Raw genomic sequence first — 14,661 nt, 5'->3', positions numbered from 1 at the left:
AAATATAAGTTGGAGGCAAACTGAGCACAGAGCAGACAGGGCCGTCATATGATGGCAGTGGGGGACTAGAGGGGTGCCCCTCGGTGAGTTGGCATGTACGTATACTTACATCCACATGTGTATGTATGTATGCATTTGTGTGTATGTGTGTGTATGTGTGTGTGTAGAAGGAGAAAGACAGGCTGGGGTGTGGAGGGGGTTACATGAATGAACACCATGCTGACCTCTATTCTTAGCATGCAACTATTTGCGGAGGCCTTGGCAGTTTTTAATGTGCATTTAGATGCCTTAATAGAAAAAGCATTGCACTTATGGCTGCTTGAGCCCAAACCTCAGTTATGCCACCTTACCAGCTGTGCCATCAGTAAATATGAGAAGTGTCAGCGGTAGCCAGTTCCAGTCAGTAGGTTACACATTTCCCTTCTGTATCCCTGACCCTTTCAGTGTCCTGATATTGCTGTACTGATCTCCTGTTTCCTGTGTCTGGCATTTGGAGAGTCCTGGGGTTTTCACTGGAATATTAAAGTATTGCCGTTTCCTCCTAGACGTACATTAAGGGCGGTTCCAGGCTAGCCTTTTCCATTTCGTGCTGCCTGCTTCCCACTGCCAGTGTTTCCTATGGAAGCTACCGCCCCTCAGAAGCCCTGTGCCCATCCGCAGAAGCGGAAGCTCAGCACACCTCCTCTTTTCTCAGTGAGCACCCTGCGGACACCTGCTCTGTGCTGGGGACCCTCAGGAGGTCACAGTCTAGACATAGAAAAGACGATCAATAACAACTAACCATTGTATAATATGACAGGTGAGCAATTAATGTTATGTGCAGGAGAGAGAGAAGGATTAACCCAGCTTGGGGAGGTCAGAGAAGGCTTCAGAGGAAATGACATTTCAGTTGGAACTTGAGGGATGATTTTTGTTCGGCAGGCCAATGAGGACAATTAAGGCAGAGCCTACAGCATGATAGGATTAAGGGACAGGGAATAGTCTGGAATACCTGGATCGGGGCGGGGGGTGGGTGTGCTGGTTGAGCATGTAAGTTGTGGAATGGGAAATGGCTATAAATAAGGTTGGAAAATTAGGCAGGGGTCAGGTCTTGCAGGCTTGGAGCTGAGCAGAATTTGAGCAAGTGCTCTTTGCACCGAGAACTGCTGCTGTATAGAGGCATTTAAGTCAGTGCGCGTACCATTCGTAGCTAAGGCATTTGGGGGCCCAGGGTACTGGGTCACTTGAAAGACATCCCCTGTTAGCCGGTTCTGTGGAAATGGACAACCCTCAAAGACTTGGGAAACACTAGCTGTGTGGTCAGGGAGGAGCCAGAAGGCCTGGGAGACCTTTGGAATAGGGTCATGAATGACCAGTATCTTTGTGCTTTTGTCAGTTTAATCACTAAAGGGGAATTCAAGCCTTTTGTAGAAGAGGTAATGAGGCTTTCTAAGGTTGGATGAGCTCACAGTTTCAACTAATCACCCTTCAGTGGGGCTGATGCCAGGCTTCTTCTGCAGACTTCTTTTAAGATGGCTCCTTGGATTGAAGGATTTCTGAAAACAGATAATTCATAGAGGAAATGGTTTCACAGAGATGGAGGATCTGGAATTCAAAGGGCAGACAGCAGGAAGGCAGAATGGCATCCCAGGCTCTGTGAGGTTACTTGGATTGTTGTGTATGAACCGTACAAGGTTGTCCATGGCTGTTTTCACCCGTGAAAAGGAGCAGGTTCCATGGCTGCAGCTGTTGACAGAGACAAGAGGGATATGCAGCTGCTTAAACTTTTGACACATGGCTGTGGGACTGGAATGGGAGGCCACTCAACTTCCTCTCATGTCTTCTTTGCCTTCTGAATTCTGCAGCTGAAAGGATCACACTCAGACGGAGGCCCCAGCTGTGAAATTAATTCCCAACAGAGTCAATGCATTGATAAGTCTCGAAGGCTCCATCCAGGGCACTCCAATGAGCTTAGAGCAAGGGCGATGACTGTCGGCACCTTCCTGAAATTTCTGATCGTTGCTAAATGTGACTGAAGTCACAATGCTATTGCCATCAGTAGGAAAGAGTTCGCAAAGTCACAAGTTGTGCTTTTGATAATAATTCTATCTTGAAGGGTATTGTTTATTTGATAAAAGCCTTTGTCACTTGGTCACATGAATAACCAAGGTAAAGGCTTTGCGGAGTCTGCTTCCTTAAGGAAAAAGCATTGTGAAATTTACCTTGACTTACGGAAAAGCAAATGCGTTTTCATTTGCTAATGGCCAGTCTCAGGCATAGTGTTTGCATAAGCAGAGCTGATGAAGAGCAACCTTTCCCAAAGTGTGTTCCGATACCTTTAGTCCTTTGAGAGTCCTGCGCAGGAAAGGGTTTATATGCGAGTAAATCCAAGAAATGCTGTGTGTTATAGGCTCCTCTTGGAGATTCACGAGGCCCACTGGCATAGTAAAGCCACTGAGGAAACCTGGTTGACTTTGTACAATTTAGCATTTCCCAAACTTGTTTTCCATGGAGCCATTGTTTTGGGGTGTTTTTTTTTTTTTCCTATTTTTAACATCCTTTAAAATCCTGCATATTCAGAACGACTTTAGGAAATGCTGCTTTGGATAACTAAGACATAAATAGAAGTAGGATTTATTGATTTAAATGGTCTTTGCTCACTTTTGATCATGTTGAGCCAGTTCATCATTAGCCTGGAGATATTTATCGAGCCACATATATAAAATGAGTCACAGTCTCTCTCTCCAGACCCCTCTTCCTTATCTGGATCCTCTCATGTTCATAACTCCCCACATCCACCCAAGCAAAACTGGCCTGACCATGTCAATTTTCCTCTACACCCTGTTTATGAAGCTATATCCGTACCAACTGTTGTGCTCAGAAGGGTTCTTCTGTCCACATATGGGATCATATCCCATGTCAACCACTAAATCCATGCAGAACCTCTGTACTCTAATAAACCAGTCCTGCTTAGGTGGAATGTAGTATCACATTTGGGCCCAATTCCCAGCTGACCAATATGCCTCCTTTTTTGTGGAGTGTAAGCTTGGAGTATGTGTAACTGATATCCACCTATGGTCTGAAAGGAGATTTGCTGCATGTTGACGAGACTGTAAACTCACTGAATAAATAGACCCTTTTCCCTGTCCTCCCCTCGCTGCAGGGTATGTTTATTAATTCAACTTTTAACCACAGAAGCCAGCTCCAGACGTGGAGGCTTTATGGTTAGAGCTGGGTCATCAGAATGGTGGCATAGCGACGCTCGCTCCCTAAAGGACCTTATCTTCTTTTAAAAACTCAGCTACTCTGTTTCGGCTAAATATTTATCTGTCTTCCCCAAATAAATATTTGCCAGTGTTTGAGAGAAGAACTCTACCCACTTCTTGCGCTTCCTTGCCACCATTTACTTTGTGCTGTTGCCCATCCCAGTCTGGATTCAGCCACCTTTACTCCTGAGGACACACTGGTAACTGCCTAATTATCATGTCCACTTGGCATTGTCACGGCTTTATTTTTTCCACCTCCTCAAAGTCTTCTTGAGGACCTATTCTCCTGACTTATAGGATGCTGAATTCTCCTTGTTCTCACATGCCCTTGAAGTCAGCCCTTCGAGTCTCTGTCTTCTGCGTGGAATACTTCCATCCATTTAACTCATTTATCTCCAACGACCTAAGGTTGCTGCCCCCACCTCTGATTCTTTTGGAATACTGCAGGGAATAAACAAGTAAACTGAACCTGTTACTTCCTCCAAATATTTCTGTTTCTCTAAATGAAATCATAAATTTCCCAGGTCAATTGAATTGAAAACCTCAGGATTATCTTTGACTTCCCTGTCTCCCTGACCTCCTGTGACATTTGTGACCGTGTCATAAATTTGGAGGCACGAGGGCAGGTCTGTGAAAGATATTTATTTCTTCTGTTTCCTGCTCAAATAAACAGAATGTATTTAATCCATTTTATTTTATGCTGGGAAGTTGTCCTGCTCTCTAACATCCTCATACATTAGTTCAAAATGCTCCCTGGCTGCGTTCCTATGTATGTTATTGTCATCTAAAAGTTGTATGTGTTTTATCGGAGCCCTCTCTTTATTTACAGTTCTGGTGGCTGCCTTCTGGTGAATAGTCCTGGCTGTTAATGATTTTGTAAGCCTAGATCAGAGGTTTTACTCACTGCCTGGCTCAACCTTGTACGGGATTTTTGGAAATAAGGGGAAGAGTGAAATTTCGTTCCTTTTTCATAAAGCATCATCTCACTGGACAGGAAAGCCATAAATCTGAAAGGTTTAAATAACAGTTTCTGAAAATATTTAATTAAATCAGAAATGCTTACTTGGAAGACATACTTCATAGGAAGAGAGGGAGAGGTTAGTGTTGGTGAGAGTCAGTGTGGGACATTTCAAAAAAAGGTAAGACTTTGAGTGGAGAGGAAGAATATGTAATATTTGAAGAGAGCAGTAACTGGAGACAAGGAACTCAGGGACTATTTCTTCCTCCTTTTAAAATGGAGAGAGGCAACGAGCTAGACCTGGCAGGGGAAGAAGCACACCACGTGAGTATAGGTGAACCCCCTACCCCAGCAGTTCACATTTACTGAGACTGACTCTAGGCTGGGTGCTTTTAACAACCAGAAGATGAGGCCTGCATGTGAGGAGTCTCCACCAGCTCGGGATAGGAAGATGCCACCCTTCCTACCAAACCACCGCCCTCAGTTCAAAAACAGGACCCGAGAAAGGACTGGCCTTTGGAGCAGTTCTTAGATTACACTACCTTCGATGTAAATCAACTTGTACAGATTTACTTTTGCAAATGAAAACAGTGGGCCGGTGTTTTATAGCTCTCGACTTCTGCCCTCAGCCTTCTTCACTTTTCCCTTTTAAATATAAATGGAAAAATGGAAACGAGGTTTCCATGATGCACAGAATCTCTATTTTCAGAAAAGATAAACAGGATCTCCTGGTCAGAGACTCCGAAGAGAAATATGGCTCCCAAAGGGATGGAGGACAAAATAAATGAAAATGTTGCTAGATAGGTAAGTGAATTAGTAAAATGAGACAACCAAACCAAACCTCTAAACTCAACTCACTTTACCATTGAAAGAAACACCATGGAAAGAAAATGACAACCAGGGAAAGGAGGGAACCTTCCAAAGAAACCCATGAAGCTGTCTCTAGAGATCTCACGAGCTGGGGTTTCCAAAAGTTTGGTCACGTGCGTGGAAGGGGATCACACACCCAGATGAACACACACAGCAGTGAAACGTAGGAAAACAGGGTCAGGAAGGCCAAGGCTGGAATCAACCAGGACTCTTGAAAAAACGGCCTCTAGATCATTTGGATGTCTTGTTGGCCTGTAGGTAAGCAAGGCATCAGAAACAGTGGTCAGGGTAATATATGCATTTAAGGTACAGGAATCCTGGGTTTGGGGCCCAGTGAGCAGCCTCATTTCCACAGGTGTCCGGTCAATAGTTCACTGCTGAGCTACTGACGGGTGCGCTCATTTCCTAATAATGTGACACCGGACATGTTACTGGGCCTGTTTTCCCAGCTGTAAATGAGGATAAAAATACCTCATCAGATCGCTATGAGGATTAGAAAGGATTGAAGGAGTATATATGAGATATATGTAACATGTACTTTATACTGAGTGAATGTTCAATATAAACGGAAGCTGTTGGGGCTTCCCTGGTGGTGCAGTGGTTGAGAGTCCGCCTGCCGATGCAGGGGACGCGGGTTCGTGCCCCGGTCCGGGAAAATCCCACATGCCGCAGAGCGGCGGGGCCCGTGAGCCATGGCCGCTGAGCCTGCGCGTCCGGAGCCTGTGCTCCGCAACGGGAGAGGCCACAACAGTGAGAGGCCCGCGTACCGCAAAACAAAAACAAAAACAAAAAAAAAACGGAAGCTGCTCTTTCTCTTCGTCATCATCACCATCCTTTAGGGCAAGTAGGAACAGAGTGCAGGGTCAGGCCTACTCCTTAGGGTCCCAAGAATAATGTTATTAAATAGCAAAGAGAAACAAGGGCTGTTCCTATGTGGATTCTGTGTTTTCCTGGGTGGACATTGCTCCTTATGTGAGAAAAAGAGGCACCTGCAGCCCAGGGTAAGTGAGGAGGTAGGGCTCTTGACATGAATTTGGGCTTCTGGCCAATCCTAATTGTTTGTGGATTGACCCCAGAACCCCAGGGAGAGATACTCCTTCAGTGTGGATGAATGTGTGTTCCCATGGCAACTTGCTCCTGGGCTATTGTAACCTTCTCATCACTTACGTGACTCTCCCCACTGGATAGAGGCTCCGCAAGGGCAGAGATTGTGTCTCATTCACTGCCATTCCCAGCTCCCAGTACAGCCTCTGGTCCAGAAGAGACACACAATACAAATGTGCCATTTAAATGTGCCAAGACTAGAGATAGACAAATGTCTACATTTTCAAAATGAAGAAGGGTAAAATTTGGGAACTACAAATATCTAAGCTTGATGGTAGTTCCCCCCCACCAAAAAAAAATCTGGAAATAGCTGGTTTGAAAATCTGCAGTTCATCTAGAAATGGTCTGGAAATTTGAGCTGACTTTCTTTAAAAACCACTAGTGCAATGAAAAGATGTTAAAAGCGAAATCTAATTATATGTTGCATTACTAGAAATATAGGGTCCTGAGTAACCATAGTCCTCTTGTGAATTGCTGGTCAGACCACATTATGTTCTGTTCCGAGCAGCTCGCTTTCAGAAGGGCTCTGATAATCTCTAGATTATCAGAGGGAGGGTGTCCAGGACCAGTCATTGGAGTCCCTATCAAATAAGTACAGTTGAGAGAGCTGGCGTTGGTTTAACCTGGAGAATATTGGTGGAGGTAAGCAGGAGGAGGCAGCAATGCCATCTTCAAAGCTCTGGAAAATAGATGCAGATCTCCTTTGTTCTACTTACAAAGGCAGAACTGGGACCAATGGGTAGAAGTAATAAGGGGCCTGTATTTAATCCACCATTAAGAAGAATTTCCTAGAAAATAAAATTGTGCTGCCCCCAGACACAAAGAGCAAATGTTCCACAGAAGTGCCTGGATAACCTGTTCAGGGAAGGTGTACATGGGATTCCTGCATTGAGCAAGAGGTTTGAACTGGGTGGTCTTCAACACCAAGAATTCATGATGGTGAATTAATCATGAATAGGATTGGCTCTCTACAAGGAACCTTTCCAGATGAGGGCCACTGTGCAGCAAAGCCCCTTGGAGGCTCCATTCACATTATTTTCCAGGTCAACTGCTCACAGTAACCCATATCTGTCATAGGGATTCGAAAGAGTTTAGCAATTAGTTTAAAGCAACTTCCTACCTGTCACCAGGGAGTGGCCAATCTATAATTAATTCTAGTTTTTAAAAGATAATTAGTAATTTAGAACATTGATTCACATCACATCATGTGATATCATGGCAAATGTCAGCAGAAGTTTCTAGCGATAAATCAACTAACATGAACTCCAATCTGAGAGTTCTTGAATTCCTCAAATTCCCTATCTCAAATTCCTCTCCTCCAGTTGTTTTTAGAACATTTAATAGCAATCTTCTACTTTTAAAATAGAATCACATAAAAGCCAGAAATAAATTAATGGAAGTACGTAAAATTAGACTATAATCTTTTTCTTAAATTATTTTAGTTTAAATTTTTTCCACCATCATTTAGGTTTCACTTCTACTTTTATTAGTAATTTCTTATTGTCTGCCCCTTTCCTTCTTCCTCCTGCCTTTCATTTCCTTTCATCTTCTTTTCCTCTAAAAATTTATATATATTTATTTTTGAATTTTATTTTATATTTTTATACAGCAGGTTCTTATTAGTCATCCATTTTATACACATCAGTGTATACATGTCAATCCCAATCACCCAATTCATGACACCACCACCCCCCAGCCACTTTCCCCCCTTGGTGTCCATACGTTAGTTCTCTACATCTGTGTATCAATTTCTGCCCTGCAAACCGATACATCTGTACCATTTTTCTAGGTTCCACATACATGCGTTAATATATGATATTTATTTTTCTCTTTCTGACTTACTTCACTCTCTATGACAGTATCTAGATCCATCCACATCTCTACAAATGACCCAATTTCGTTCCTTTTATGGCTGAGTAATGTTCCATTATATATATGTACCACCTCTTCTTTATCCATTCGTCTGTCCATGGACATTTAGGTTGCTTCCATGACCTGGCTGCTGTAAATAGTGCTGCAATGAATATTGGGGTGCATGTGTCTTTTTGAATTATGGTTTTCTCTGGGTATATGTCCAGTAGTGGGATTGCTGGGTCATATGGTAATTCTACTTTTAGTTTTTTAAGGAACCTCCATACTGTTCTCCATAGTGGCTGTATCAATTTACATTCCCACCAACAGTGCAAGAGGGTTCCCTTTTCTCCACACCCTCTCCAGCATTTCTTGTTTGTAGATTTTCTGATGATGCCCATTCTAACTGGTGTGAGGTGATACCTCATTGTAGTTTTGATTTGCATTTCTCTAATAATTAGTGATGTTTAGCAGCTTTTCATGTGCTTCTTGGCCATCTGTATATCTTCTTTGGAGAAATGTCTATTTAGGCCTTCTGCCCATTTTTGGATTGGGTTGTTTGTTTTTTTCATATTGAGCTGCATGAGCTGTTTATATATTTTGGAGATTAATCCTTTGTCCGTTGATTCGTTTGCAAATATTTTCTCCCATTTTGAGGGTTGTCTTTTCGTCTTGTTTATGGCTTCCTTTGCTGTGCAAAAGCTTTTAAGTTTCATTAGGTCCCATTTGTTTATTTTTTATTTCCATTACTCTAGGAGGTGGATCAAAAAAGATCTTGCTGTGATTTGTGTCAAAGAGTGTTCTTCCTATGTTTTCCTCTAAGAGTTTTATAGTGTCCAGTCTTACATTGAGGTCTCTAATCCATTTTGAGTTTATTTTTGTGTATGGTGTTAGGGAATGTTCTAATTTCAGTCTTTTACATGTAGCTGTCCAGTTCTCCCAGCATCACTTATTGAAGAGACTGTCTTTTCTCCATTGTATATCCTTGCCTCCTTTGTCATGGATTAGTTGACCATAGGTGCATGGGTTTATCTCTGGGCTTTCTATCTTGTTCCATTGATCTATATTTCTGTTTTTGTGTCAGTACCATATTGTCTTGATTACTGTAGCTTTGTAGTACAGTTTGAAGTCAGAGAGTCTGATTCCTCCAGCTCCATTTTTCTTTCCACAAGACTGCTTTGGCTATTCAGGGCCTTTTGTGTCTCTATACAAATTTTAAGATTTTTGTTCTAGTTCCATAAAAAATGCCATTGGTAATTTGATAGGGATTGCATTGAATCTGTAGATTGCTTTGGGTAGTATAGTCATTTTCACAATATTGATTCTTCCAGTCCAAGAACATAGTATCTCTCTCCATCTGTTGCTATCATCCTTAATTTCATTCATCAGTGTCTTATAGTTTTCTGCATGCAGGTCTTTTGTCTCCCTTGGTAGGTTTATTCCTAGGTATTTTATTCATTTTGTTGCAGGGGTAAATGGGAGTGTTTCCTTATTTTCTCTTTCAGATTTTTCATCATTAGTGTATAGGAATGCAAGAGATTTCTGTGCATTAATTTGTAACCTGCAACTTTACCAAATTCGTTGATTACTTCTAGTAGTTTTCTGGTGGCATCTTTAGGATTCTGTATGTATAGTATCATGTCATCTGCAAGCAGTGACAGTTTTACTTCTTCTTTTCCAATTTGTATTGATTTTATTTCTTTTTCTTCTCTGATTGCCATGGCTAGGACTTCCAAAACTATGTTGAATAATAGTGGTGAGAGTGGACATCCTTGTCTCGTTCCTGATCTTAGAGGAAATGCTTTCAGTTTTTCACCATTGAGAATGATGTTTGCTGTGAGTTTGTCGTATATGGCCTTTATTATATTGAGGTAGGTTCCCTCTATGCCCACTTTCTGGAGAGTTTTTATCATAAATGGGTGTTGAACTTTGTTAAAAGCTTTTTCTGCATCTATTGAGATGATCATATGGTTTTTATTCTTCAATTTGTTAATATGGTGTATCACATTGATTGATTTGCATATATTGAAGAATCCTTGCACCCCTGGGATAATCCCACTTGATCATGGTGTATGATCCTTTTAATGTGTTGTTGGATTCTGTTTACTAGTATTTTGTTGAGGAATTTTGCATCTATATTCACTAGTGATATTGGTCTGTAATTTTCTTTTGTTTTGTAGTATCTTTGTCTGGTTTTGGTATCGGTGATGGTGGCCTCATAGAATGAGTTTGGGAGTGTTCCTTCCTCTGCAGTTTTTTGGAACAGTTTGAGAAGGATGGGTGTTAGCTCTTCTCTAAATGTTTGATAAAATTCACCTGTGAAGCCATCTAGTCCTGGACTTTTGTTTGTTGGAAGATTTTAAACCACAGTTTCAATTTCATTACTTGTGATTGGTCTGTTCATATTTCCTATTTCTTCCTGGTTTAGTCTTGGAAGGTTATACCTTTCTAAGAATTTGTCTATTTCTTGCAGGTTGTCCATTTTATTGGCATAGAGTTGCTTGTAGTAGTCTCTTGGGATGCTTTGTATTTCTGCAGTGTCGGTTGTGACTTCTCCTTTTTCATTTCTAATTTTATTGATTTGAGTCCTCTCTCTCTTTTTCTTGATGAGTCTGGCTAATGGTGTATCAATTTTGTTTATCTTCTCAAAGAACCAGCTTTTAGTTTTATTGATCTTTGCTATTGTTTCTATTTCATGTATTTCTGCTCTGATCTTTATGATTTCTTTCCTTCTGCTAACTTTGGGTTTTGTTTGTTCTCCTTTCTCTACTTCCTTTAGGTGTAAGGTTAGATTGTTTATTTGAGATTTTTCTTGTTTCTTGAGGTAGGCTTGTATAGCCATAAACTTGCCTCTTCGAACTGCTTTTGCCGCATCCCAGAGGTTTTGGATCATAGTGATTTCATTGTCATTTGTCTCTAGGTATTTTTTGATTTCCTCTTTGGTTTCTTCAGTGATCTCCTGGTTATTTAGTAACGTATTGTTTAGCCTCCATGTGTGTGCTTTTTACGGTTTTATTCCCTGTAATTGATTTCTAATCTCATAGCGTTGTGGTCAGAAAAGATGCTTGATATGATTTCAATTTTCTTAGTTTGACTGAGGCTTGATTTGTGACCCAAGATGTGATCTATCCTAGAGAATGTTCTGTGTGCACTTGAGAAGAAAGTGTAATGTGCTGTTTTGAGATGGACTGTCCTATAAATATCAATTAAATCTATCAGGTCTATTGTATCTTTTATAGTTTGTGTCTCCTTAGTAATTTTTTGTTTGGACGATCTGTCCACTGGTGTAAGTGAGGTGTTAAAGTCCCCCACTATTATTGTGTTACTGTCGATTTCCTCTTGTATAGCTGTTAGCAGTTGCCTTATGTATTGAGGTGCTCCTATGTTGGGTGCATATATATTTATAATTGTTATATCTTCTTCTTGGATTGATCCCTTGATCATTATGTAGTGTCCTGCCTTGGATCTTGTAACATTCTTTATTTTAAAGTGTATTTTATCTGTTATGAGTATTGCTACTCCAGCTTTCTTTTGATTTCCATTTGCATGGAATATCTTCTTCCATCCCCTCACTTTCAGTCTGTATGTGTCCCTAGGTCTGAAGTGGGTCTCTTGTAGACAGCATATATATGGGTCTTGTTTTTGTATCCATTCAGTGAGCCTGTGTCTTTTGGTTGGAGCATTTAATCCATTCATGTTTAAGGTAATTATCAATATGTATGTTCTTATTACCATTTTCTTAATTGTTTCGTGTTTGTTTTTGTAGGTCCTTTTCTTCTCTTATGTTTCCCACTTAGAGAAATTCCTTTAGCATTTGTTGTAGAGCTGGTTTGGTGGTGCTGAATTCTCTTAGCTTTTACTCGTCTGTAAAGCTTTTGATTTCTCCATCGAATCTGAATGAGATCCTTGCTAGGTAGAGTAATCTTGGTTGTAGGTTCTTCCCTTTCATCACTTTAAGTATATCATGCCACTCCCTTCTGGCTTGTAGAGTTTCTGCTGAGAAATCAGCTGTTAACCTGTGGGAGTTCCCTTGTATGTTATTTGTCATTTTTCCCTTGCTGCTTTCAATAATTTTTCTTTGTCTTTAATTTTTGCCAATTTGATTACTATGTGTCTCAGTCTGTTTCTCCTTGGGTTTATCCTGTATGGGAGTCTCTGTGCTTCCTGGACTTGGGTGGCTATTTCTTTTCCCACGTTAGGGAAGTTTTCGACTATAATCTCTTCAAATATTTTCTCGGGTCGTTTCTCTCTCTCTTCTCCTTCTGGGACCCCTATAATGCGAATGTTGTTGCATTTAATGTTGTCCCAGAGGTCTCTTAGGCTGTCTTCATTTCTTTTCATTCTTTTTTCTTTATTCTGTTCCACAGCAGTGAATTCCACCATTCTGTCTTCCAGGTCACTTATCCGTTCTTCTGCCTCAGTTATTCAGCTATTGATTCCTTCAAGTGTATTTTTCATTTCAGTTATCTCTACTGTTTGTTCTTTAATTCTTCTAGATCTTTGTTAAACATTTCTTGCATCTTCTCAGTCTTTGCCTCCATTCTTTTTCCAATGTCCTGGATCATCTTCACTATCATTCTGAATTCTTTTAGTGGAAGGTTGCCTATCTCCACTTCATTTAGTTGTTTTTCTGGGGTTTTATCTTGTTCCTTCATCGGGTACGTAGCCCTCTGCCTTTTCATCTTGTCTATCTTTCTGTGAATGTGGTTTTTGTAGAAGTGGGTCCTTTAAATACCAGAAAACCAGAGCTGCTCTGTAGCTGCTGGGAGAGCACTGCAGGAGCTTGAAGACCCTGGGGTTTGCAAAGGATCTTGCTGTTACCTTGTTTTACTTGTTCATCACCCTTGGAGGTGTTTGCCTTATTACAGGAAGTTTATTTCTTGGTTTATGACAGTTAGCCACTTTTCAGACTATTTCCAATTGAGGGAGAGGACTCGTTTGGTCTGGTAATATCGAGGCAACTGGTGAATACGGCTCTCAATCAGAATCAGACGGAATTTAGCATCTTTATCCTTTCTGTTTCTCTCGAGATGCTTTCGAACAGCAACAGCTTCTTAATTAAATGATAGAAATCCTCAGAAAGATCAGGAGCAAGTCCTTCGGGCTTAAGCATTCTCAAGATTTTATTGCCTGTCACAAAACGTACTTGTGCAACACCATGTGAGTCTCTCAGGATCATACCGATTTGCGAGGGACTCAGGCCCTTCTTGGACAGTTTGCAGATCTGCTCCTTCACGTTGTCAGACGTCAGCTTCAGCCAGGTGGGGACGCTGTGGCGGTAGGGCAGAGCCGACCGGGACAGGCCCTTCCCGGGAGCATGCGTGCGACCAAATTTATATTTTTTAAACTTTCCCAGGACTCAATTAATATCACTTAAGAAAATGTTTGTGGGACCAGTGAAGTCTTGGGGCTGCTGCATTTAATACTCAGCCGAACCCTGGAAACCCAATCTGTAGCCAAACATTTGGCTTTGGTTTAGAGGCAGAAGTCGAAAAGGGGAATTGATATGCAGGTGTGGTACAAAGCTGGTCTTAAAAATACAGATGTTATTACCTCTGGGCCCTAGGGACCTGGAACAAAATGCAGCGAGCCACCCCCAGAGGTGAAACAATGGTCATAAAATGGTTTCTCGATTCATGAGTTTTGCTGAGCTGTCTCTTTGCAACCTTTAGTGACTATTTAATAACACTAACAGCTCTTTGAGCTAAATTGCTAACATTTGGGGAGCAAGGTTATGTAAAACAAAATTGAATTATGAAAACAATTTTCCAGTTAGCTCTGGCATTTCTTTATTTCTGTTTATCTTTGTCCTCAAAGGAGCCATTTACCAGTTCCTACCCGGCAGGCATGAGCTGATGTCCACAGACCCCAAACAATCAGCACACACCTCTAAACAACAAGCGTTCTTATTTTCCATCTCTGGTCCTAGCCCAAAGTTTGGAAGTACATTCAGTCATGGAAAGCTCTAAAACCAAAGAAGTACCCAAAGTAGTCTTTTGAAGAAAATTATGATGCCTATTTAACCTCACTTAAATTTTCATAAGACTCTCTTAGCCTAGTACTGTTGGAGGTTGTCTTACTTAGATGTAGAAACTGTGTGTATTGATACCTGAAACTTAAAAACAGAGGCACTTTCTAGTAAAACCGAAAGCACGCACGCCATAAAAGCAAGCAGTTCCACTTCTAGGTATATACTTCAGGGCAACTCTTCCACATGTGCCCTCTTAACAGCAGTTAAAATGAATAAACCAGATGCACATGTGTCCACGCGGATAGCTCTCAAGAACACAGGGTGAAGAAAGCAAATTACTAAAGATACATTACCATTATGGAAATATTTGAATTAAAAACACAAAACAGGGCTTCCCCGGTGGCGCAGTGGTTGAGAGTCCGCCTGCCGATGCAGGAGACACGGGTTTGTGCCCCGGTCCGGGAGGATCCCGCATGCCGCGGAGCGGCTGGACCCGTGAGCCATGGCCGCTGAGCCTGCGCGTCCGGAGCCTGTGCTCCGCAACGGGATAGGCCACGACAGTGAGAGGCCCGCGTAACGGAAAAAAAAAAAAAAACACAAAAACACAAAACAGACACTATAAGAGCATGGATGTACCCCAGCTTCAGAGACTGCCTCTGGGG

The 14,661-nt window shown here is 41.5% G+C and overlaps 1 protein-coding gene and 1 pseudogene across 2 annotated transcripts in view; one reads left to right on the top strand and one right to left on the bottom strand.

The window, feature by feature from the left end:
* THSD4 (thrombospondin type 1 domain containing 4) overlaps positions 1 to 14,661 on the top strand; it is a 582,688-nt gene that overhangs the window by 429,205 nt on the left and 138,822 nt on the right. The window lies entirely within an intron of this gene.
* LOC105748314 (40S ribosomal protein S13-like) lies at positions 12,924 to 13,945 on the bottom strand (annotated as a pseudogene).

The sequence above is a fragment of the Orcinus orca genome, chromosome 2 (genome assembly GCF_937001465.1).
Source record: "Orcinus orca chromosome 2, mOrcOrc1.1, whole genome shotgun sequence".
Taxonomy (NCBI): Eukaryota; Metazoa; Chordata; class Mammalia; order Artiodactyla; family Delphinidae; genus Orcinus; species Orcinus orca.
The sequence above is the reverse complement of the archived record's forward strand: the minus strand, read 5'-3'. Positions and strand labels throughout refer to the sequence as shown.